The 26,283-nt window shown below is 39.4% G+C and overlaps 1 protein-coding gene across 5 annotated transcripts in view; it reads left to right on the forward strand.

The window, feature by feature from the left end:
- The window catches only part of TENM4 (teneurin transmembrane protein 4), a 600,317-nt gene that overhangs the window by 75,190 nt on the left and 498,844 nt on the right, over positions 1-26,283 (forward strand). For 4 of the 5 annotated variants that reach the window (XM_069016277.1, XM_069016269.1, XM_069016304.1 and 1 more), the window contains one exon: positions 16,792-16,934. The gene's annotated coding sequence lies outside the window, so the exon portion shown is untranslated. Of the gene's footprint in view, positions 1-2,969; positions 3,007-16,791; positions 16,935-26,283 lie in introns of those variants that run through there. The other variant, XM_069016286.1, reaches the window with a different exon arrangement.

Here is a 26,283-nt window from a genome sequence, read left to right on the forward strand (position 1 = left end):
ATCTAAAAGCTGAGAAACCATTGCTTGGAAGAATAAATTTTTTTATAGTGTATGGAGAGGCAATGCTAGTTAAGATCCGAATTAATCCAAGTTAAGGATGTCTTCAAAGCTTCCTAAACAACTCATGAAGATTACTGCAAGCTTGTAGTCTTGAGTTTTCTAGAATTTTTGCTGATCTTGACTATGCAAGATCAAATGTATTTAGAATTTGTACTTGAGGGAAAAATATTGTCTACAGATACATGCATTTTTTAACCAGAATTTACAAATCGTGAGTGTGTCTTGCTGTCCAATAAAAGAATGCAAGTAGAATCATAGAACTGTGGAATGGTTTGTGTTAAAAGGGACTTTAAAGATCATCTTGTTCCACCTCCCCTGCCATGGGCAGGGACACCTTTCATTAAAACAGCCCTGTGCAACCTGGCCTTGAACGGGAACGGGAAAGTTCCAGTTTTCCCAGGAACGGGAAAGTACATTAAGTGCGCTAGTTAGTTAGAAGCACTGAAACATTCCCACCTTTTGTTCTGAAACAGTTGCTTGAAAACTGTTAGCTTCTTGTATCAGAAATTTAATCCAAATTGTGTTTTTCTGTGGGATGACGTAGTATCATAGAATCATTAAGGTTGGGAAAGATCTCCAACATGACCAAATCCAACCTTTGACGAAATACTGCTTTCCATGTCTAACTATAGCGCAAAGTGCCATATCTACTCAGTTTTGTGAATGCTTTTGGGGATGGTGATTCTACTACTTCCCTGGGGAGCCTGTTCCTGATATCTCACACATCACGCTTGTGATGTTTGGAGTTTCAATTGCACAAGAGCAGGTTATAAACACACTCCCTGGTGTGTATGCTTTTCATGGATCCAGACTGTTTCTTAGTTCTGGGAGACATGATAGGCCTTATTTCACTCTCCAGTGATGATGGATCCTTGTGAAAAACCCAAAATTTGGAAAAACTTGTCCCTTTAATAAAATTCTCATATGGCTGGCTGACTGATCTCAGCATGAACCAGCAGAGCGACCAAGTGGCCAAGAAGCTCAGTGCCATCCTGGCCTTATCAGCAATAGTGTGGCCAGCAGGACCAGGGCAGTGATTGTCCCCCTGTACTCAGCAGTGGTGAGGCAACACCTCAAATCCTGCGTTCAGTTCTGGGTCCCTCAGTACAAGAAAGACACTGAGGTGATAGAGTGTGTCCAGAGAAGGGCAATGGGTCTGGGAAGGGCTGGAGCACAGGTCTGGTGAGGAGAAGCTGAGGGAGCTGGAGGTGTTTAGCCTGGAGGAAAGGAGGCTCAGGGACAAACTTATCACTATACAACTTCCTGAAAGGAGGATGTAACCAGTGGGGTGTCATTCTCTTCTCCTGGTAACAAGTGATAGGACAAGAGGAGATGGCCTCAGGCTGTGCCAGGGGAGGTTTAGATTGAATATTAGGAAAAAATATTTCACAGAATATCCACTTTCTATGGAGACACCCTCGTCCCTGGAAGTGTTAAAGAAAGACATGGATATATGTCTGTCCATGCATGGGACATGGCTCTATGGTGTACATGGCAGTGGTGCTAGGATGGGGATTGGACTTGATGAGCTTAAAGGTCTTTTCCAACCTTAATGACTCTATGATTCTATTCTATGGCTGCCCATACCATCCAAAATACACCGTTAATGCTGATATTCTGGAATTCGCTCTCACACAGAGTATTTTAAACTCTTACTTTCATACAAAGTGGTCATTTCTAGTAATAAAATCACCATTCCTAAGATGCCATCAGTATTTATACTGTTAATTAATTCGAGGAGATGTGCTGACCTGCAACCAGATGCCATGGTCTGTCATTGAAATTGCTTTGTAGTTACAATTAAATACACAGAATGGACATTGCTGCTTTCACTTAGTTCTGCACCCTTCATTTTGAAAGTCATTCTGTCGTAGTCATACAGTGGCCTGTATCAGGGTTTTATTTTTCAAACCTGACAAGGTGTCTCACAGTCAAACAGGATTCTTCTGACATTTCTGAATGAGATATGCTTTAAAAGAATAATTTTTTCCCCTGATTATCTTCCTCTTGAAATGATGTACTCATCAATAGATATTCAACCCCTGTACTGCAGACTGGTGCATAATAAACTTGGAGTGCAATAAAGAGTTATTTTGAGGAGGTACATAGAGGAATGGAGTTTTCTTTGCATTCATGTTGGAACTGCAGGGACAGCTTTACAATAAAGGTTACAACTGAAATCAATAGGAACATGGTGAAAGAGGAGGGAATAAACATGCTGAATAAGGCATTGTTACTGCATAGTCATCGTTCATTGTAGCACCACATATTAATAAGTTATTTGTTGCTATCACTGCAACAAATAACTGTTTTTGTTTTCTACAAAAACATTTCAGGTATTACAAAGATACACAGCTTATGTCATAAGCATAAATTTTTGAGACTAGTAAGAAAACAGGAGCTCACTGGCTTATAAAGCTACTTCATACATTGAATTTGACTCATTCTAAAAAGTGGGGGAAATAGCAATGAATAGCAGAAGACCCCTTCTAGGAACAGAAAAAAAAAGTGTTTAATATGCTATTCCAATGAATTCCCTGGAGGATTAGGTAGAGGAGTGTAATTAAGGTTTCAGATCTTTATGGAATGTTCCATGTTGTTAAAAAAACAGTAAAATTCATAGTTATTCCTGTAATAAAACTTAAAGAGATTTCCCTTGTTGAAATAAACTTAATGTACAGTATCATATGGGGGGCAAGTATCTTCATATTTGGTAGGTTTAATGGGTTTCAGGGACTATGTCATGGGAGGGCTTGAGAAGCCAGGTTATAATCAGAATTTCACCTTCAACTCTTCAGTTTGTAATAGATCAATGAAGTTAAAAAATTGTGGGACTGTTGGCTGCTGCAGTTACAGTTTGGTAAACTATCTGAACTTTTCCTAGTGAAATGATGCAAGAAACACTTGAAGTTTCTTCTGTGTGCCATCGAGAGAAATACATCCTACGTAAGTTTTTAAGGCAGTAAATGTATGAGAGGGGTGGTTTGTTTTTTGTACTACTTCATTTATTTTTTTATATTACCACTATACACTGAAATAATGAATATCATATTTGTAACAGCACTGAGATACAATTTGATAATGAATAGCAGAAAGTGGAATACTTCAAATTAAATTACAAAGGATGAAAGACATCACTAGGTATTGAGGCCTTGAAATGAAAAAAAATCTTGAGAGCAATTATTCAAAAACTGGATAAAGGATATAGTATTCAAGTACTACTTTAACTGCCTATAAATCTGCTGGGTAAAACTCACTGTTAAACATGGATCATCAAAAATGCTCCTAAGTTACACAGATGAAAAAATTTATGATGTGGAAAAACAAGAACTAAATCTAAAGTTTTTGCACTTTTATATTTTAGTTGATAGAAAAAAATGAAAGAGTAAATCACAAAGCCAATCAAAGATGTCTACAATGATCTGCAGTTTTCTGTTGCTGTTACGTATCTACAGCCAGGTCTACTGGACTCGCCCCATGTCTACTGAAATGAAACAAACATTTCCAGGGTGCAGCTTGTTAAACTTGGTTCTGATGCATATTTAGAAGGGAGACTAGTTGTAACCTGAACATGTCCATTTTTTATTCCTTTGACTGTGGAAGAACTTAGACTTGTTCAGGAGTGAATTGTCTACAATTAGCAAGATGGTAGCATTTTTCTTTCTGAATAGCATGCAAGGATAAGAGAGAGCTCCAGGGCTGCCTTTTGGCACTCTACAGTCAGTCACACTGACAAGCAAGTGTCCCAATAGTGAACATGGGTGTAGCGCCCAAATGAATCAGTGCAAGCATAAAAGGACTGAAATACTCAAATCCTACCCAAATATTAATAAGGATCTTCCAACTTCTGCCTCAAAATAACAAACTATGTTTAATTATTAGGAAACCGTGCAAGGAGAATGAGACATGGCATAAATATGTGCTTCAATTAAGAGAATGAGATCTGACCTAGAAAAATGTAGGCTAATAAATCTGAGAGGGAAATAATCTAAGCACAGTTATTAAGTCAGACAAAGATACCTGGAAATCAGAAATGTCAAAGGAGACCTTGGGGTTTTAGCAGACAGCAAATTATATATCTGCATGCTGCAATGCTAGAGGATTACAAAAGGGATGTTGTGACTTCAGTCTGTACGTGCAACGTCATCATTCCTTTGTCCATAGGGAGGTGATTTTCTTGCTATACGCAGTGATGGGTTTGCACCTTGAATATAGTGATGGATGTTGACAAATTGAAGGGAATTCCAAGAACAGCAGCAAAAATCATTAAGGGGCTGAACAACCTGACTTGGTAGGAAACAGAAAGTCATGCTGTCAGAGGATAAAGGGAAAAGATTGTTTTTCTTATCCCAAGGTGACAAAGACAGGCATGATGGGATTATGTTAAACAAAAGAAAATTTGAGCTGCAAAGCAGGAAGAAATTCTTGCTGCAGTGTGACTTTAAGAATTTTCTCAAGTACATGACGGAAGACATTTACACTAATAGGAAGAGATGTCAGCAGAAAAAGTTAATCAGAACTTAATTTGTTCTGGCATTTGTACAAATGCCTTTTTAAAATTAAAATTAAATTAAATAAAATACAGTAACCTGTGTTTTCAAACTGTGCATTTTGTGCATCTGATGACCTGAGATATCCTGCAAGTGTCATTGGTTTATTGCTGGTTGTATTACACTTATAATTATGACTTTGCATGAAGTTATTTTTCTGAACTTCTCTGGGGAATAAACATTAACATTAACACCTTGTCATTTTCTGCCACCTTCTACTACTGGTGGTTCAACACAGAGGTTTTTGAATTGACTTCAGCCTTTTAGTTGATAGGGTACATGTGTAGACTCTTTTCGGCAGAATAAGTTAATGTTTCCATTGTACAGGCTTTTTCACTGATACCCTGTTATATTGTCGATAACATGGTGGTATTGCAGTCTTCCAAAAAAAATGTCGTTTAATATGCAAAATGCTTTGTGAATACCAGAACTTCTAGTGCAGGCCAGGTTGAATGGGGCTTTGAGGAACCTGGTCTAGTGGATGGTAGTAGAAGGTGGCAGGAGGGTTGGAACTAGCTGATCTTTATGGTCCCTTCCAACCCAAACCAATCTAGGACTTCATGATTTCTTGAGACATCAAGATCAAGGCAGAAATTGCTGATTTAGACTGCTCACCTGTGTGGATCTTTCAGACACCAAAATTCTATAAATACATAATGAGAAAAGTATTCAACATGCCTAAGTTGGATATTGCAAGACGGTGGCATTTATTGAACAAAACAGCATCAATGTTAAAAATTGGAAGGAAGCGGTGAGCTATTTGCATTGAAAAGGAGTTGTCATCTCTGTCACTTGCACTGAGCTCAAATGCATTTCTAATGCATAATGTATTTCTGATTGTGTAGGGATGTATAGCATAAAGTACTTAAAGACTACTTGCTAGGGGTTTCACTAAAAAACAATTTAGTCAATTAACAACAGAAAATTTTAAATCGCTGAATCACTTTTAAACCTTTTGAGTAGGAAACTTCATCAGATGGTCTGTAGAAGAGAGGAAATTGCAGTGGCAAGTGCATGGATTAGTAAGTCTTTCCTAGCCATAATTTCAATTAATCTTGTGATGAGACTTTTTCACCACGTTCCATTCACAATGGACTCCCTTCACAACTAGAGTGTATGGCAAATAATAGAGGAATCTCATTTCTTTTGCTATTTAGCTATGAAAAATTAATGGCAATTAACTGAAAATTAGTTGACAGGAAATAGAACCTTAATGCTATTAGAACCTTAAACTATGGAATATTCATTCCCTTTTTTATCTCATAATCTGTTAATCTGCTTTAATATTTATGGATAATAATAGTTATTATTTTCTCATTATTTTCACTGCCTCCCTCCTTCCTCTTGTCAACTGAATCAGTTTCTTAAAGAATAAATAAACTCATTTCTGTAGGCATTTCTCAAATCCTCCTACACCTTGTAGTAAATCTGCTCCTTTATAGAGAGATCTCATAGTGAAAGGACTGTGATTCACAGAATCACAGTATAAACTGAGTTGGAAGGGGCCCACAGGAATCATCAAGTCCATCTCCTGGCCCTGCACAGCACTATCCCCAAGAGTCACACACTGTGCCTGAGAGCATTATCCAAACACTTCTTGAACTCTGTCAGGCTGGTGCTGTGACCACTTCCCTGGGGAGCCTGTCCCAGTGCCCAACCACCCTCTGGGTGAAGAACCTGTATCTTACATCCAACCTACACCTGCTCTGACACAGCTTCAGGCCATTCTCTTGGGTCTTGTCACTGGTCACCAGAGAGAGGAGATCAGTGTCTGCCCCTCCTCTTTCCCTCACAAGGAAGTTGTAGACTGCAGTGAGTCAAATTCATCAAGTTCTATCAGTCTTCATGTAAATCTCGTCTGTAGTTTCCAGTGTACTGTCATTATTTACTGGATGATTTACTGCAAAAAAAAAGGGGTTTCTGAAATTCATTAGCTTGTATTTTAGCTGAAAAGATTTTACTTGTTCTAAGAGAGGGAACAAGAGGCTGTGCATAGAATGTGCAAAGGGGTTCTGCAGCCAAGCTGACTAGGACAAATTTAGTGGACCTCTTTCATTAGCTGTGAAGGTCATATCCCATTGACTTCTGTGGCACTGCACCAACATAATTCAAAGCACAGTTTGTTCCAGTAAAGTTGGATTTGATCTCCTGTTGCAGTCGTTCTGGCTTTTAAACCACTTAGTAGTGTGAAGGAGTGTCAAACTTTTGCTGGTGTGATTGGTTGTGATTTAAGATTCTTTGTGCATTTACTTTCTGGTTCATAAATGACTATTCAAGGAAGGCAACAGAGGAAAGGTTCTTTGATTTCATTCATTTGATTATGGCTTGATTCCATGCCATGGTAATTTCTGAAGAAATGTTCTCACACATTCTACATGTCTCAAAATATTTAACTTAAAATAATTTCCTCCATTTTGCAGTTTGAAAGGTATTTTTCACTTGATAATCTTGGAGGTCTTTTTCCACCTAAATGATTCTATGAATCTACATCTAGGCTCCCTCTGGGTGCTGGTTAGACTTAACTCCAAAGTTACATTTCGCATGGAAGACAAATATCTTCAGGTGGAATACAGGAGCAATATGGCTTTGCATAGATTTGGCCCAGTTGATTTAATTTTAGATAATTCTATCAAACTACATTTTGCTCTACAAAAAGTGAAGATAGTTCTTTCACCAGAAAAGGCCAGTTTATGCAGTTGGATGGGTTCTTCTGACAAGAAGAGGGTAGTTTGGTGCTCTGGGTTCCTGTCTCCCTGGCCATATCTCAGCCCCATATCTCTTTACTGTAGAATTGTAGAAATTCCAGCACCTTTTATACTCATAGTCAAATACCATATGGGACTTCCTAATATTAATTGAAAAGCTAATTAATAGATTTTTTTTTACGACACATGAATTCATCTGAATTGTCTTTTTCTAGTCACTGCTGAAGAACTGTAAGTCTTGAAGCACACTAAGTAGCCTTAAAAGATCTAGTCACTGTAAGTTCAAAACACTTTGTTTTTATCCAGTGCCAGAAAAGCAGTGCTGCCTGTTATGTTCAGATACAGACAGATTGAACTCTTGTAGCTGAACCAATACCACGTGGTTTGGTTCCCTAGTTGAAGAGGTAGACCAGCTCCTGTTTTTGTTGTCATTGCAACATTAACCTCCAGGAGGTTTTGTTTTATTGCTGGCCTATTCCCCAGATGACTGTTTTCAAGTGGAAGGGGAGGTAAATCTGACAAGAAAGCAATAATTCATAGAGAAAATGACAGCGATAATGAAATGCTGCAGTGGTGGAAAGATTTCCCCAGCAGAAATGTGCAGCCTGGCTCACCTGCTGGAAGTTCATTGTCTTCAGTGTGTCTCCTCCAGACTTGACTTTGGCCCAATGCATTTTCTTAAGCAGAAGAACACTTTGCTGTTTCAAAGCTCTCAATTATTGGTAACATTGACCTGAATCTAAACAATTGTTATGTGAATCAAATCGTAATATCTAATGACCCAAGTGCTGCAATATGAATGTGCTGCCTGAGGAATTGCATTGTATAGTGCTGGTTTGCATGGGCTGGTCTTTTGGCAAAGTCACAGAAGAGTGAGAAGAACATTTCCATAACAAGGACCAAGGACTTAAGAAAACTTGGTTTTCCCTGTCAGGTCATTCACTCTGAGGAAAGAGGTAGAGGGCAATAATTCTTCCATGAAACCAGGTAACAACCTTTTAATAAGCATCATTAAGTCTTTAGGTTGAAATAAGAGGCTATCTACCCTTTTATCCCATATTATATTGCCCAAATTCCTCTTTGCCATCCTCACTGTGGTTAGATGAAAGCCCCCTGTTTTATTATCGATCACTAAAAGCACTTTCCCCTCGTACCAGTTCACTGCATCGCTTCTAAATGCAGTTCATCTGATCTCTTTTACTTTGGCTGCTGCTCATTCAGGGCTACAAAAACTGTAGTTTCAGGCAGGTCTTGGAACCAAATGATCATATTTCTTACCTCATTCCAAGGGACAACATTAGGATCTTTGTTTAGGTGGGATTCAGAGTAAGCTTAAAGCTCACTTTGCTTTCCCATGCATGCCCACACACGTGCACACCCATATATATATATATATACACCACTCTTTCTCCACAAGGGTTATTTGAACCCAGAACAGTAGACATCTGTGTATGTTTGTGCTTATTTCTTTTCAATAACACACTTTCCAAACGCTAGCTGCTGGGGAAGTGTAACTGCACTGAAGTGTTAACCCATGTACAACCTAAGCTCTGCAGGGCTGGAGATTGAATGGTTCTTGGAGTTATTCTTTCTCACTGGCAAAGAAAAAGTTCTCTTTGACAAGGAAGTTATTCAGGCAATGAAGTTTTTGGCTTAGGAGTTACGAAGAATTTACTTGTAAACAGCTCTAAGCTTATGTTGCACTGTTTCCCTTCAGTAACTTGCATGTGGCTGTAGATCTTCTTTCCCTTGCAATTTTTATATGCGTGGAATTTTACAGGCATGAGGCTCTGGAGCATTTCCATGTCTGTTTTATCTTCTTCTCTTTTATCCCTTCCAGACCTGCACAAAAAAATCCATACTCTAGCTTGAAGGAAAACCATCCACAATGATAAGAACTACCCTCACATGCCAGATAGATTGGAAAATCAGGCTAACATTTTAGGGGACTGTTCGTGCACTAAAGTGAAATGACAGGCATAGACCCACACAGCAGGCTGGATTTTATGAACACATATCAGCATGGTATCTGCTGGGTTCAAAGCAGTCTGCAAGCTGCAAGGTAAAAATAAACCAAAACCAAACACACAGAAAAATTGTTTTTTAAATAATATGACCTTTCCATAGTCCAAGTCTTGCCAGTTGTAAGCAGTGATTTTCCCCATCTTGTTTACATTAATATTCCCCACTTTAGTGTTCCCCAACGTCATTTTATGGTGACACAGGCAACACTTTCTCTCCTCTGTTCCTTGGGGGCAAGCGAATTTTTGTGTTTGTCGGATACCTTGGATTGCATTGTCAGTAAATGAGAACACTAACTCCTGGCCAGGCTTCACCCTCCCTTCCCTTCCCTTCCTGCTAGATTTAATTGATCAGTTTCATCATATGCAGCTTAACCTTATGCAAGAACATGAAATAGCATATGGTTTTCATCCCAGAAAGATAATTAACCCCCAGGTGATTTCAGTCAAATGGCAAGAAAAAAAAATATATTGGGGTTGTTTTTGGAAGGGACAAGAGAGGAGGAAGCAGGGAAATGATGTCACCTCTGGTGGCTTTTTGAACTTTGAGCCCTGAAATCTCAGTTTTGATGAATGCACTCAATTCACTCATTATGAGAAAACTGAAGCATGTCTCAGGGTCTCCTGATGATGAAATTGATGCCCTAGGCCATCAGTGTGCACACTGCTTCCTACACCAGCAAGCCCAGTTGCTTATTCAGCAAAAGAACTCTCTTGCTGGTAGATCACAGGAGCACCAACTCTCCCAAACAGTGTTTGCATTTAGAGAGATAGTATTGTTCCTGTCTTCCCTTCATTCCTCTAGGGAGACTAACTCTGTGGTATTCTGTTGGACCTTCACTATAAATTGTTTTAGTTGGTCTCCTCTTCCCCACTGGCAAGTTATAAACTAGTTTATATGTTTGTTCCCTCTACTTTAGGCTTTTCTTTCTGTGACATTGCATCTGTGCTACACTGGCTGATATATGATAGGAGAAGGGCTGTTACATTTGTACATCAAATTGTATATCCGTAGTTTGCTCTGCACAGTCAGAAAATATTTGTAGGCTTTGCATCTGATAAAGGTCATCTTCTGAAATGCAGAGGTGCAGAAGAATCTTCTTGAGTCTGAAGACAGATTAGCTGCAATGATCTTTGCTATGGTTCATTTCTTTTGTAGAAGGAAGAAGCTCCACATATTTGGGACACGTTTACCCTTGCTTAACAAGAACTGTGAATCATGTCAGTACGTTGTAGCTCCAGCATGGGAAATTTTGAGCAGGAGCTGGGGTACTGGAAAATTTTCAAGGAAGACGATTTAAGAAATAAATGAATAGTGTGAAACAAACACCTAAATGCTTCCTCCTTAGTCTACCTCCAACTTCAGGAAGGAAAGATGCAGAAACCCCCCACATTTTTCTTTAGCAAGTTGAAATGGGAGACAGAACTCCAGGTATGTCACTTGCCTGCTAGAGGCAGGATGACATGAAATATGAAGCTGTCAAGCAGAGAGCAGAACTGATCCAAATTTGACAAGTCTAACATATTGAGCTCAACAATTCTGACCTTCTCCTCCCCATCAGCCAGGCTACAACTCAAGTGTTTATGCAGCACTGAACAATCAGCAGCCACCCCTCTCCTGTAAAATGGTCCCTGCCAAATGCTCGGTAGCACATCTTTTTGAGCCATTACTTCATTCAACATCATACATTCTCATTACTCCCACTTAGTCTCACTGGCTGTCCTGCTGGAGGGGACAATTCCTCCTTCTGGAGACCTGGAAGGGACAATTTTGTATAAGTCAGTCCTCCAGCTACCAAAAAGTCACAGAGACAAGGTGGTAGATTCTGTCCTACACCAGGTGATTGCCCTTACATCTCTTTGTAAGAACATTCCACATGCATTTGCCAGATTTATTTCCATCTTGGAGACTAAACACTTTTGAATGAGTGAATCCTGGCAAACATTTCAAGCACCTGCCTTGCTTCTGGCTGAATGCTGAGCAATGCTATGGTTGGGCTGTTGCACGGTGTCTTTCAGGCTCTGAAATCTTGGATCTGTTGAGATGGTTCTTCTACAGCTCCATGGGATGCTCCTTTTGTCACCAACCATCTGCCAGTGCCTTTGGCTACGCAGGTATAGAGTGTGCATGCCAGCCTGACTGGTGTCAGCGCTGAAAATTCCCCAGTACTGTGTGCAAACAAAAGGCTCCGTTCCAAGTGTAGGGAAAATATTGTATCATTCTGGGGAAAAACTCCCCAAGTCCCTTGGGGAGAAAGAAAAAGGCAATTCTCCTTCTTGTCAAGATCAAAAGGTGATAAAAGGATGGGGAAAATGTCATTTATGATAGGGTGAACAAATAGTTAGCTAACAAGCTATATGAAGAGGGGTGTTGATAACATCAAAATCTGTGTATATCAAGTACAGGCAAGGTAGCAATATGTGACCACAAGGTAGAAATTGTGTTGGCAAGTTGGACTTGACCCAGAGGGTCGTTTTTGAGTCCCATGAAATACTACAGTTTTTCTTTTGAGTTCTTCCTTCCATGTAATGGGTCACAGAACCATTTATTGGCAACTCAAGTAGAAGTAGGTAAAAGCCACCCTTGAAAGAAACACTTTGCTTCTACTACTTGTAACATGTGGTCAATATTCCAGTAAAATTATAAATGTTTTACTTTCTCCAGCCTCATGCAGAGCTATTGGACTGTATCACTGTTTCTGTACTATCCATGGTGACAAAGACGACACACAAACAGCGTGCCTGGAATCAGACAAAATGTTTGCATAGCAACTGTGCCAAATAGGGTTAAATAGCTCCTGTTTTGCAGACAAATTCACTTAACTGCAGGGAGTTCTGCAGGTACCATACCAAACAGTGACCACTGGTTACTTTTTCACACGCTCAGCTGCATGCAAGAAAATTGGCATCAGGGGTCCTAGGATTAGATTCCACTTTACATGGTGAAACAGCTGGAAGCAGTAGCCAATTATGAGAATTTTGGCTTTTGTGTGAGTACATGGAAGAGCCAGGAACAGAAACCAGGGAATCCACTTCTGTTGCTTCATGTCATGGTCTCAGAACTATGGAATGTCACAGAGGCTGGAAGGGACCTTGGAGATCATCTAGTCCAACACACACCGCTCAAAGCAGTGTCAGCCACAAGAGCCCAGGGATGTGTCCCGTCAGGTTTTGAATATTGCCAAGGATGGAGTCTCCGCAGCCTTTCTGGGCAAACTGCTCCAATGTTCAAGTACTCTCCGCCAGTCCAGAAGATTTACAGGACTAATGTGTTTTCATTTCTCTGTTGTTGATTCTTTAATACAGAAGACACAAATGTGCAGAATAGTCATGTTTAGTCAGTCGACCAAAAAGCTCTCTCTGCAAGGCTTGGTAACCTGTCAGGTTACCAAGCCTGAGTCAGGGAAGTATTCATAAATAATTGAGCTTTCTCAGATGGAGCAGTGCGACCCTTGGCCTCAGTATTATTTATCTTATTTAATAAAGGATGTTCTGGGGGTGCATTCAGGATCAAGAAGTTTTGTTAATACTGAAGGATGGTACTGGTATCATAGCCAATTAATGTGCCTGTTCCTACTGATGATAAATGGATCTGTCGTCTGTTCATCTGGCATTGAGTCTCCAGCCTTACATAATCATTTGTGGGTATACCCAAGGGTTTTGATAGTTAACATTTCAGCTTTTACAGGTCACCAGAATTTTTCAAGAAAGATAGATTTGGTAAATAGTAGTCTGCAGCAGAAAACTGGAGGTGAAAACAAAATAGTATTCAGAGGATGATAAGGTCTGTAAAATGGACCAAAACTTGTCTGAGGGAGAATCTTTTCAGTTCTATTTCAAAGTTCAGGGAGAGGAGAAAAGAAAGACGTGCGAAAAGAAAAGTGCATCAAAGGAACTCTGGTGAATCCAGGCTGGCTTAGCCTTCATGGGTTAATAGATCATTTGAAACTGCTGTTTTCAGTGGCTCTGAAATTGCAGGAAGTGGTCTGAGGCCAAGAGGGAATAATGACTCCAGGAGACATAATTTCTAGGGAGGAACTGAGGTCCTGCTTTGGAGGAAACACAAGCCACAGAATGAAATTCCTTGCAGTTTCAAGATTAGCAGAGAAGCTGATGGCTGGGAGAGAGAAATCTGTGGAGGGAGGCAGAAAATATGAAATGATCTCTGTGTGTCTATGTGTGTGCAGTGTTGTGCCACATCACCAAGCCTTTTGTCCTTTAGCCAAGAATCTGAGCTGAAAACCACTTTTGCAAAGCCCTTCCAAGATGCACCACAGCTCTCCAATTCTGAGTATTCATGTTAATTCAACATGGAAATGTTGGGATCTGGGTTTTGAAATGTTTTAATGATTGCTGTCCTCAGATAGATAATGGACAGGCAGAAGAGGGAGGGAGGGAGGAAGAGGCTGTGCTCATCTTGACATTTCACCAGATGAAAAGACAGTGATGGCCATGCACAACTTGCACCACTCTTGTTGCTACTTCTGGTGGTTTTCTATCAATAGACTCACATCTGAGAATCATGGACAAAGGGAAAAACACGTCTTTACTGATTGATCCCACCAAAGCGGCAGAGGCACAAGAGTTAGCTCAGTCTAAATTTAATCAGCCAGTCTCCCTGGAGTCAGTGGAGAGAGGCACCTTCACAGGGCAATTCAGGGAAGGAATCTGACTGCAAGGGCAGCATTAACCTTTATGACTATTCTGCTTTTGCCAAGAGTCAATGGGATCAATTCATAGCTGAGTGGGGAAGACTTATACTGGCTAAGAAGCAGTCCCAGTATCAATAAAACTACCACAGTGTGTTCTCTGTATCACAAAACTGCCATATGTCTCCACTTATGGGGATTGGGCATGGGGACTGTGGAGGGAATTGCTTTTCTGGGCAGGTTAATGTAACAAAAAGCGAGCCGCTCTGCAGCCATTAATCTCCTAAAGCCCATAGTTTCAGTCCTCCCGCACTGTACTCTGTGCTATGCTTCATTATGGAGTCTTTAAACACCTCAGCTAAGGACAGAGAAAGTAATTTAAAAAGAAAACAGAGTTTTGGCTCCTTTAGTTGGATTTTTGGAGAAGTAAGGTTCCCCTTGGGTTAAACTTCTCAGACTTTTCTGCTTTTGTTTACATTGTATTTAAAAGGCCAAGTACTATTGAGGACACCCAGAAAGAATGCCCAACATTAGAATATTTATTAAATCAAGATAAATTAACGTATTTAAAATTGTGAGTTTTAAGTATTAGAGCATTTTTGTTCTTTTGTTCTTCCCAAATCCAGAATTCCTATTTCCAATTTAGTAATAAAATCTGATGGTCTTGCTCTTATTTTTAATAATAATCTAACTTACAGTACTTTAGGAACTATAACTTCAAGAAGAAAGTGTAAATGAATGCTTATAGTATAAAAACCACTTTTATTTAATACCTTGGAGGTTTGGGGGAGGGTTGTTTGGGTCTTTTTTAATCATCAAGAGGTATCCAATAACAATTTTCTGTATTTTAATTATGTCTGGAATATACTGCTCATTGTAAACAAAACACGTTGTTATTTAACATGCATATTTTAGCTCAGGGATTTGAAGCAGTTTACTGGGCTAGGACACATGCTCCACATTTGCATTTATTTGCTCATAGAAGTTTGTCAGGAATTCTGAGATACCTTTGAATAATCTCAACTATCTGGTGTCATTTTTCTTTTCCTTATCGAAATAATATTATAAATGCGTTTGTGGAACTCTCGGTGGAGAAAAGATTTACTGTTTCTGATAGTTGCTTCACTGCTGTAAATCAGCATAGTGCTACTTACATCAGCCAGGCTACTATTTACCCCAGCTGAATGTTTCCTCCTTCAGTTCTAATATTAACTCAGTTAAAAATAGTGGGTTTATATTTAAGCCTCTGCTTCCTGAAGTGACAGTAGGTGGGCCAACTTGTAACATGATCAACATTTACAGCATTATTTCTACTGGAATACATTTATGACAGCTCCTAACAATCAAAACATAATGATGGTTTTGGAATTCCCATTGCTTTAATTTTTACAGAAAGGCATTATTAATTAAAGAATCAGAAGTGTGAGCCCTGATATAGCATGCATACATGTGCATAAGTAGCATACAACACAAAATTGTTGGCATCTTGTTTGCAGCCCATTCCCTGAAGCAGTACTTGTGGAAAGGGGTGACGTGCTGGTGCTGTATATGCAGAGTAGCAATAGTGAGGTGGGGATCACAGAGTCCTGTTATCAGTGCATAACTTGTGATTTCGTACAAAGTTTAGTTTTGTAGTAAATTTAGAGACATTTGAAATGCCCAGAGCTATTTTAGATGCCTAAGCCTATTTAAGAGACTGGCAGAGAAGATGCAGGATTTGCAGGAAACCCACGTCTTTCTGGACAGCAGCTGAAGGACAACCAGAGTAACTAGGGCATCTCTAGTTGCACTGGACAGTTCTATGTGGACAGCTGAGCTGGCTGCATCTTGCATCTGCAGACACAACTTTTCAAGCTATTTTTTCATAACACTGAGGGGCATGCTAATTGTGAACTATCAGAAGCTGTTGGCTCTTAGCTACATCATGTACTGGCTCATTTTCTCTGCTGTGCCACACGTTATATTAGTGAGTGTTGTCACTAAACAGAGTGACATTGCCCAGTGTGTCTCATGGTAAATAGAGATTCAAGTACCTCTAAAACTGAGAGTTGTCTTCAAGTGCCCATTAAATATAGAGCCGCTAAAAAAGGTGCCCAGGACGTTACTAAGTTAAGGTGTCTGAACGATACGCAGTATGGAACTGAGGTGGTAATTTTGTTGATGTATGTGGACACAACCAGGTGTCAAACACAGGAGTGTCTCTCCTAGATTTCTTCAAAAAAACCAGTATAAGTCTGTAAAACCTACAATATTTTAGTGATATTTTAAATAAGTAAATATGCTTTATTACCAACATGAAGCATAAAATATAGACAGAAAACAAACAAAAAAATGTAGTTAGAAGGTTTGTCCTAGGTTTAAGCATGTGTGCATATTAATTTAGGTCCAGTTTCATTCCATTCAGCTTGAAGCACCTCACATTCGATGTACTCCTTATCCAGCCTTTGAGACCACATCTGATGCATGAAGCCACCAGTGGGTAGTGGCACACTGTGTATATCCTGGGTAGGAGCAAGCCTGGAACATGCCATAACTCTGTTCCTGGGGAAATCAAAGCGTGCAAAGGCAGCGTGGATGGGGCTGTCCTGTAGATACAGAGGTAGATATCCATTCCTCCATATCAATACAGGCATAAAAGACAGGTACCAAACACTGTCTGATGTGATGATAGCCTGGCTTCTGATGGAGGTACTCTGGTAGATGGAGGGAATCTGGGTCTTAGAATCCTTACAGCTGCCATGCAAACAACCTTTTCAAATCCATGCCCATCCTGTCTGACACTCAACACCTGGCTCCTTTTCTGTAGTGAGAATGGCTGGACCATTGCAGTGGCGCACTGATTTTTGTGGATGGTGAACACAAAAAGGGAATTGAGAAGAGGCCACCCGAGTTATCCTGACACATGACTTCAGTGCTTTCTATTCTTAGACAGATGAGGATCTGAAATATGTAAGTACACTATAATTGTTTTTTAGATTTATTTGTAAAGATGAGTCAAAGAAGTAAAACTCTTAATCTGTCATGGGTCTGGTATTTAGACATCTATAATTTTCTTTGATGTGTGTTTATATTTAAGTGAAGTTGATAAATCAAGATTTTCCTCATGATATTTTAAGCACCGTTATTTATCTCCATCCTTTTTTTTTTTAAAGAAATGAGAAGAGCAAAACCCATGAAATTATATTTGCAATGTCATTTTAAATTTATTGTCTAATAAATAGTGATCACTTGGAAAATCCATTTTTTTTTCTGTGTTGTTAACAAGAGGTTTAACCAAAGTGATTGAATCAAGATGAGAAATGATCCCGGGTTCCTGAAGCTTGAATAAATGCTATTGTCAATGTTAATGCTCTGGTCTGGAAGTTTATTTAAAGTATCAGAAATAACCTAAATATAATTTCATGGCAGCTCGTATGCTACTTAGCATTATTATTCCTTACCACAGAACCTCCATTGCCCGTGTTTTACCAGCATTTCCAACTCACCAAATACCTACCAACACTCAGCTGTTTACTCCTGCACACTCCCAGTAAAAGTAAAGATAACACTTCTTTATTTCCCACCACATAAACTGTATATTGACTTCCAGCTTTATCTTTTCTGCCACCAACACTTTTGCTGAATGAGAGCAACCAAAATATCATGTGAATATACTACTTCTGACTCATCTAATGATGCTGCATAAGATGGCTTTTAGAACTTTGTTATCCCCTATAAAAAATATTTGTGTGCAACAGTTAATAAATAGATCTTGTCAGCTGCAGAATGCTTTACCTCAGTTTTACAAATGAGTGTCCATCCCAAGGTATTGCAAAGAGAACAAAAGAAATTTGAAATGTTCCTACAGTTCTACATACACCAAGACTTTAACTAGCCATAGACAAAGACTTAGAAACACAGGTGAGTTTATTTCTACAACTTGAAGCCAGGAACACTATACTTCAAAGTACAGAAACCAAACAAGATCTGTAATGGACTTGTAAAGATGAGGCTGAGTTGTATGACATTTCTGGTTTTGAAATTTGTCACAGGAGAATGTTTTTACTTAGGGTTCAAAGTATAGCTTTATGTTTCAGGAATGTACTAATTCTCCTTTGGTTTTAAGCAATAAGCATATGCTTGTATATGTTTTCTTCCCCCGGTCCAGGTTATAAAACATATTTCAGACTATTTTGTTTGTATAGTAATGAGACTACCCTGAATTCCTGCAGCTTTGGGCAAGTTCTTGAAAATACACATTGTACCTGTGACAGGCAGATTGTTCATGTTATGTCTGAATTAAAATAAGTGTATCTTAAGGAATATTTAGATTCCTGACTGTAGCTGGCTGATTTGGTAGAGATTGGTGTAACAGCAGTGCCATTATATCAAGGCTCTTGTTCATCTGGAGATTCCCAGAGGTACTGCAATAAAACAAACCATAGCCTAGGCATCTTCACTGTATTAGAGGGAGAAAACCTCTATTTTTCAGGTTTTTCAGGACAAATAAAAAGTGGTGAGGCAATAGTAGAGCTCTGGAATTTCTTTTCAGAAAAGAAAATAAAAGAAAATAAATAAAAGAAAATAAGGAAAAAGCTTCTGAGTGGAAAAGTGAAACTGTTGGACGTTTTTGAAGCTATGCAGATATGTAAAGGGTGCTGATGCTGTCATGAAGTATCTGCATATCTCCAGATAGGAGCTTTTGTATCATAATTTTTTCAGCAACTATCAAAATATCTTATTCCTGAAAGAAAAAGCCCGCATAAGTATCAAGACTTTCTTAAAAGGAAGAATAAAAGACTCAATTGCCACAAATTGTACATTTTGAGACCTATCAACCTAACCTAGACTTTTTGACAGCTATGGAAACAAGCCAAGGTTATATTAAAAAGTGGTATTGTGCAAGGGGTAACCATGCCCTGTCAGATGTATTGCATATACCCTGCTGTGTACGTGGATATTTATGGATATGCCTATACAACATATCAAATCAAGGGGAAAAAAACAACTTACGGGAAGGTGCGCTAATATCTGGTTGTCCATGGCTAAAAGATACAGCATGAATGCATTGTCCTGGCAAATAAAAGTGAAGGACATAAATGAAAGGTTATTCCCATAGTAACTCAGTAGTTCAAGGACATTTATCAGTACTACATATCTGCTGGAAAAGAGTGGGTGGGGGATTCATTCATCTTAGTTCCCTGTGGTTGCTATCTGCTTGGAAATCGCATCCATTGCTACCTGTATAGGGAACCCTGACAGCTGGGGACAATTTGAGTTATTTGAATCATGCATCTCTCCACATGTCACCAGGATGGGGATTTACATTTGAAATTGGAATTGGTTTATAACCTTGCAGAAATGCACAAGAGTAATACATGGATCTTATCAGTGTGTCTGGCCAGCTTTGAGTTCCTGCAGAAATGTTGCCACATAAGGTTCTCTTCTGAGGTACTCAGATATCAGTGTGATTAGCCTGGCAGACAGACCTCTGTATTGGGAAAGCAAGGTCAGTGCTCCTGGGACAATAGGAGACATAAAGATTCGATAACAATACCTTATTATTCTATCAAATGATATCTGCAGAGCACTTTAAAATCATTATGTGAAGGACAAAGGATGCTGTATGTACAGAGGGGTAAAGGCTGACATTTCTACAGTGCATGTAATTAACAGAATTCTGTGCAAGTCTGGCCTTTGGAAGAAAAATAATCTTTGGTTGCATACGGGGCATGTTGAGCTTCCATAATAATCACACAGGGAACCACTGTAAGGCATCTACAGAATCAAGGCTATTGTTTTACTGGTGCCATGTCCTCAAACCTTTGAACCCTGAGGTTCAAAGACCTTTTACTACAAGTTGAGGGGTTCATGGGGACGAGAAACAGCTGCAGTAGTTTATCATTTTTATTTTTGGGGCTTTTCAAGCTCTTGGGCCTCTTGACCTAGCTGAATTTTGGTGAGAAGATAGAATATGTCTAAATAGGAATGTCTTCCCTGAGTTGATGGGAAGTGCTGGGGTTCCTCTTGTTAAGGGGTAGTCAAAGGGACACTAGTTAGCATGGGTTTTATGGGTTTCTGCTAAGAAATTGACATTTTCTTCTGACACTTCTGACAGTCCTTCAAGTTACAAGACTGCAAATTAATACAGTACAAAATAAAGCACTTTTTGCTCCATGTCAGGGTTCATCTCTATTGTTATGCAAAAGAGACTCAGGAGATGATCAGAAATAGTCACCTGACCATGCCCTTATTTCACACATTGTACCCCACATGGTTTGTTCTCTCTATGATCACATTTCGGTTTTGGGTCCTGCTCTGCAGTCAAAAGTTAAGGGCAGTGGTGCGGCCTACTGTGGAGAACACAGGGCTGAGCTATGGTAATCTTACATCTACTCTGGATTTTCAAGGGTTTGATAGATTATACTAGTCTATCCCACTCATTTTTGCAATGAAATTAATGAGATTGCCTGACATTCATAAAGGACATTGAGATAAATAGAACAAAAATACCCCTTAGCAGTTGCATGGTTTTATTATATATTTTTTCCCTTAATGATGCACGCTTTCCAGAAAATGGGCCCAGGATGGGAATAGGTGATATACGCAGACCCTTGCAGCCTCCGCTATGCAAATTAATTTCCAGTACCCTGGAATATAGAAGTACAGTACCTGTTTCATTAGACATGGATCATTTCTATAATGAGTGGTTGGCATTGCTGCACAATAATTTATCAGGATTTGGGAAAGGCATAGAATGCCAGAAAACTGACAATAAAGCTGATTTTATTTTTAGAGGTGGGGCAAGAGAAAGCATATTTGCTGATGTGCACAGTAATTTTTACCACAGACATAAACCTGTTGGGAGAACTGCGGTATGTGAAGTGAGGCACAGAACTCCCCTAGAAACAAAAACATCTTTAGAAATGGAATATTTATAAAGTAATTTAAAGACTGACACTGTGGTAGCTTCAGGTTTGAAGTCACTATCAGTGACTTCAGTCTCTGAGAGAAAAAAATGTATAATAGGTGCAAAGTGGTTAAAAAAGGAAAAAGGACAAACAAATTTTTTGAAGATTTTCTACATGGAGGTAATCAGATGTTTGAACAGGTTGACCAGGAAAGTTGGGTAATGTCTACACATGATGACTCTCAAACAGTGGGACAAGATCTTGAACCACCTAATATATTTGGACCTGCTTTGGAGATGGAGGTTTGACTACAGATCTCCAGAAGTGCTGGTCAAACTTGAATTATTTTGTGATTCTAGGAAGGAAGGCTATCAAAGCCAAGAGTTCAAATTAAAGTCTGGAAAGATCATCTTTTTCATTATCCAAAGGCATCTCTGTGCTTTTGGATGTCTTAGTGGCACAGGGTGTTTTTCTGTTTATCTGCTTCAAAGAGGGAAGGACAAGGCCACCTTCTCTGACAGCCCTTTGAAACAGTGTGAGAAGAGGTCAGCTGAATTTGCTGACACTCATATTTAGCTTCAGCCAAACATTAGCTGACATTCCCATTCTCCAAGTTGTTACTTTTATAGTGGGGATTTAGCACTGTCTTTTCTGCACTAGGGATACTCATGTAAAGTAGTGGGATGAGGTTCCTGGCTGGAGACTTTCCCATCCTTGCAAGATCCCTTCAATGTGTAATGTCATTGCACTTGCTGTACATGAACAGTGAAGGGAGCTGTTATCAGTCACTTCAGAATATCCCTGTTAAGAAGGAGGTTAATCCTTCTGGGTCCTCAACTCAGGCTGTTCATAACAGAAATATGATGGACACAGCAGAGAAATCCAAACTGCCTGAGGAGTCAAGATATGGGCCAATTGGCTTCTCCCATTTTTTTAAATTTTCCTCCCAAAAAACACTTTGATTTGCTTCAACATGAAGCAAGACAGCCAGCCAACAGATAGGTCACACAGAAAACACTTACATACTCTGGAATTCTCCTACCATCTGCTCCCAGCTTTCTCATTTCCACTCAGTTCCATCCTTTTATCCTTGCTTCCTTTTCCTACCTGTGACATGAGGGGGGGGGGAAGCATGTTTTTCTGCTTGTCTCCTTGTTTCTGCACTAAAAGAAGGCAGGATTGTAGGTGGGAGGTCACCAGTGTGTGTGTGTATCAGGACTGAGGTTTGCAAAGAAGGCTCCATAATATCCATTATATCTATCCTGTTCTCACGGATAACTCTGCATTGAGCCAGAATAGCAGCTTCAGGCTCATCAGCCCTCACAAAGTAGGATTTCTAAATTGTGTATTTTTCTCAGGTTTTCCTGAAGTTGGATCTAGGTAGTCAAGCTGTTCTTCTCTTGGCCACTGCTCTGTTGCACACTGATTTTTTCTCCCTCTATCTGAACTGTGCCATTTTTGGTGGCTCCAGCTGCTATTGCTGAGTGAGATGCCCATTGAAAGGTTTTCTCCTGCCTCTCCAAATTCACACCTGCTGTATGCGTCCTAGTTCACCATATTTTAGTAAAACATCCACAAATATGGGGTGAAGGGTGTTTGTGGCAAAGGATTGTCTGAGCCACAATCTTCTGCTGTGTCAACTTCCACTGCACTTTGGTGGCCTTCAGCTGATAGGAAAGATTTGAAGTTTCATGTCATAAGAATAGTTAAGGAGGTTTTCACGGGGAGAAGAATTACTGTGAAGCTTGCAAAATAGATCTTTAAAGCAGTTTCCTGAGTATTTTTTTGCAACACCTGTGTGGCTAGATAGCACAATCCTCAGTATATCAGCAGGTAAAGCAATTTTGTATTTTAAGTTGGTTCTTAAAAATGCACCCAGCCCTGTAAAAATACCTTTATCCTTTGCAGATAATGAGGGTGCAAGACCTTTTCACCTTCTTCTTATCTTCCTATTGCAGATAGGGCAGGTGAGAAGGAGGCCTTCTGCCACAAGAAGGTGAACTCTCAATTTGGTACGTGATCTGCAGGACAAAACCAGTTAATTCCTCTGAATGCATTCTTTTCAGTAGAGATGGCTTTTGAAAACAGAATTTAATGAAATCCAGTGTCCCTTTCATAAAATATTTGAGGGAAATCTTGTATGATAGCACTTGTCAATCAATCCTGTGCTATTGTTGCTTTTTTTTTCCCCCTTTTCACTCTTTTTTTCCGTTTAATTGACATCTGTCTGGAAGGACACAAACAAATCACAAGCTGGTATCTTAACTAGGATATTGTGGAACTCTTCTCTTTCAATCCTTGAATTTATTTGCTGATAAAGATAGATTGCAAAGTCTATATTAATAGGTGCAAGGGGCAAGAACATGAGAAAAGCTTCAAAAAGCATATGCAGAACAGATCCTGGAGTATATTGACAGAGTGCTTTTTTTAGTCATATTTACCCTATTACTAATAAGTTTTAAAAACAGATGCAAGATACTGCAAACTCTAAAATCATCAGACAATTAATTTGCCTTTATGATAAGTGAGACTCAGAATAAGGATATACTTAACCTTTGGACATTTGATGTTCCATTTCTGTTAAACAGTGATGATATTTCTAGCAGTTCCCAATGTTTTAGCTGAAATTTTTAATGCTTTAATTATAAGTCCAGTACTTTTCAAAAATCAAGTTTAGGACATGTATAAAGGTCTGTAGTAATATTTCCTAATGACTTTGCCATTCATTTCCATTTCACTGTGGAGTGAAATATTAAGCTATTTTACATTTGCTGATGTTCATGTAATCAGTTGTACTGCACTTATCTAGTACCTATCATACTTTATTCCCCATCCCTTGAAATGTTCAAGGCCATGTTGAACAGGACTTAGAACAACCTGGTATAGTGGAATGTATCCCTGCCCGTGGCAGGGGTGTTGGAACTAGATGGTCTTTAAGGTCCCTCCCCAACCTATATCATTCTATCATTCTATGGTTTATCATACTCACTTAACCTCACGCTGCTTCACACCTGGCTTTAGTTGCTATTTCAAACCATTGGCACACAAACAGGAATTCATAAAGATCCAGCTTAAGTACTTCACGCAGGTTGTGTAACAATAGGTGAAAGTATGAGTAGGTCAAAGGATTGCTGAGCATCTTTAGCAGAAGAATTATTATGCACAGAGAAACAATTGTCTTTCCAACCTGTGCAATAGTATCTCGATGATGCCATTTTCTATCAATAGTCATATGAGGTAGCAGGATTCATTTTAAATTCAAACATTATAGCCCACCATATTAATAAACAACATTTGTGAAATAATAATAACTCCCTGAATGTGTTTTTTAGCCCAGGAGATTGGACACTGATATTGAACAGGTGTCTTTTTTCAGGATCTGGTGGTGATATATGGTACACTTTTTGCTGGGATATTGATGTACAGGGAGCCGGACTGACGGATGGGTTCAGCACACATAAAACCTGCATATTCCTACTGCAGTGTAGAGTTGTATAACAGAGCATGGACAGATATTTTGCTGGGAGGTTCTTAAGTTCTGAGATTTGTGTTCTCTCTTTTCTTTGCTCATGAGTGGAGATGTGAATAAATGTGAAGGCTTCAGAAGGTCTTTAAAAACATACACAGAAAAATAAAAATAAAAAAAAATCAAGAACACAGAAAGACTTAAAATTTCATCAGGTTTAAGTATCAGCAAGGTTAGTTAACTGGACACTGTCTGCTCTGTTTTGCTCAAGACGCTCTAAAAGGCAGAAATTTCCAAGGGAAGAGGTCTGGCTTGAGTCAAACGTTGCAACAAAATAGCTAGAAACTGCTGTTTGGTTTTAGAGTGAAAACTAGTACACCTTTTTTTGTCCTCCACTTGTCACTCACATGTTCAACTTTTCAGTACCAACATGGAACTGAGTGTGTGTTCATTGTATGTTCAAATGACCCTGCCATTTTCTGCTGATTTTCAGGCTTTACTGTAAAATAAATGGACAATTCTTTCATGGTTTGACTGGGAGAAGTCTAGGCAAGAGTCATGGTTAGTGCATTTTGACTGAGGGCTTCTCTGCCCTCCATAGGTGTGGTGTTTCTATCATACAACTTTAAGTGAAGACAAGCATCTCTTCCCAGTGGGAATAATTGATTACCAGCACAAATATGGTTTATGCCACTGCTACTGTTCTTCCCCTGTTTTAAGGGAAATAAGATACACAGAGTTATGACACTTACAAATTAGTTAATTTGAAAACTGAGTTCCATAAAACTATAGCCATACAGGTAACTAACTGCCCTCAAAATTGACCGAGGCATGTAGGTAAAGAAATATGATCTTGGCTTTTTAAAGCCTGAAATAATGGCTCTGCACAGCTCAGGAAAGAAGACAATGATGGTATGACACAGCCCTGTCATCTCATCAGGCAGCTTTAGCTCCACATCCATTTTATAATTATTTAAAACTGGAGCTGTATAATTGTTTCTCAAAAAAAAAAAAAAATTAAAAAGGTAGTTCTTTCAGGATTCAGGATGAATATTTGAGCCACATTGGAGCACCATGGTCTCTAGAGAGAGACTAAGATGCTTTTAGCAAGGCAACGTATATTTTGCTGTGGAAATACATAGAGCCACATGCCTGTTCTGCTGTTGTTAAGGAGAGCACTAAATAACTATGTAAAGGACAAAGTAGTATTGGGATTTGATTGGTTGCAAACCATCAAAAACTGAATCTGAATAAGTATTTAATTGTATCAAACCACTGCCTGGCCAGGCCTGTCAGCAGGTTTGGTTTTATTTCATTAAGCTTCATACCTTAGTGCTGCTGACAGGCAGGGAACAAAGTGAAAGGCACGAGATCCGTAGCACTGCTGGCCATCAAAAAACGATAAAGGCAGACCTGAGAGAGTTTAATTTGCAAAATAAAAGACGAAAAATGCATCTGAGCAGGAGGGACAGCACAGAAAAGAGGGGTAAGGGTGAAGGCAAACAAAGGAAACAGCAAGTAGAGCAAGACTAGTGCTGAAATGAAGAGATGGTGAGGAGATGGTAGGAACTGTGAGAGCGTGATTGTGGAGGCTGAAGGAAAAGAGCAGCTGAATTTCTACCCATCTTCAGAAGCTGCTTTTCAATAAATGAGTGCATGGATTACACCAAGATTAAGCAATGGAATGCCTGCTTTCACCTTCTCCTTTTGAGAGACAGACTCCTTTTGAATTAAACCTGTGTTTAAGCCTGGCAGCTCATGTCCTCAACCTTTTCTCCTGGTCACTGTCTAATCACCACTCCTTGGAGCCAACACTTTGTTCCTTTAATTGCCCACAGACCTTCCTTTAGGAAGGTGTGAAAGAAGTACAGGCACTGGTGATAGAAACTGATCCCTGAGGAAGTACCATTACAACTGTGGGAAAGGTGTTCAGGCTGATCGC

Source organism: Aphelocoma coerulescens, chromosome 1, assembly GCF_041296385.1.
Source record: "Aphelocoma coerulescens isolate FSJ_1873_10779 chromosome 1, UR_Acoe_1.0, whole genome shotgun sequence".
Taxonomy (NCBI): Eukaryota; Metazoa; Chordata; class Aves; order Passeriformes; family Corvidae; genus Aphelocoma; species Aphelocoma coerulescens.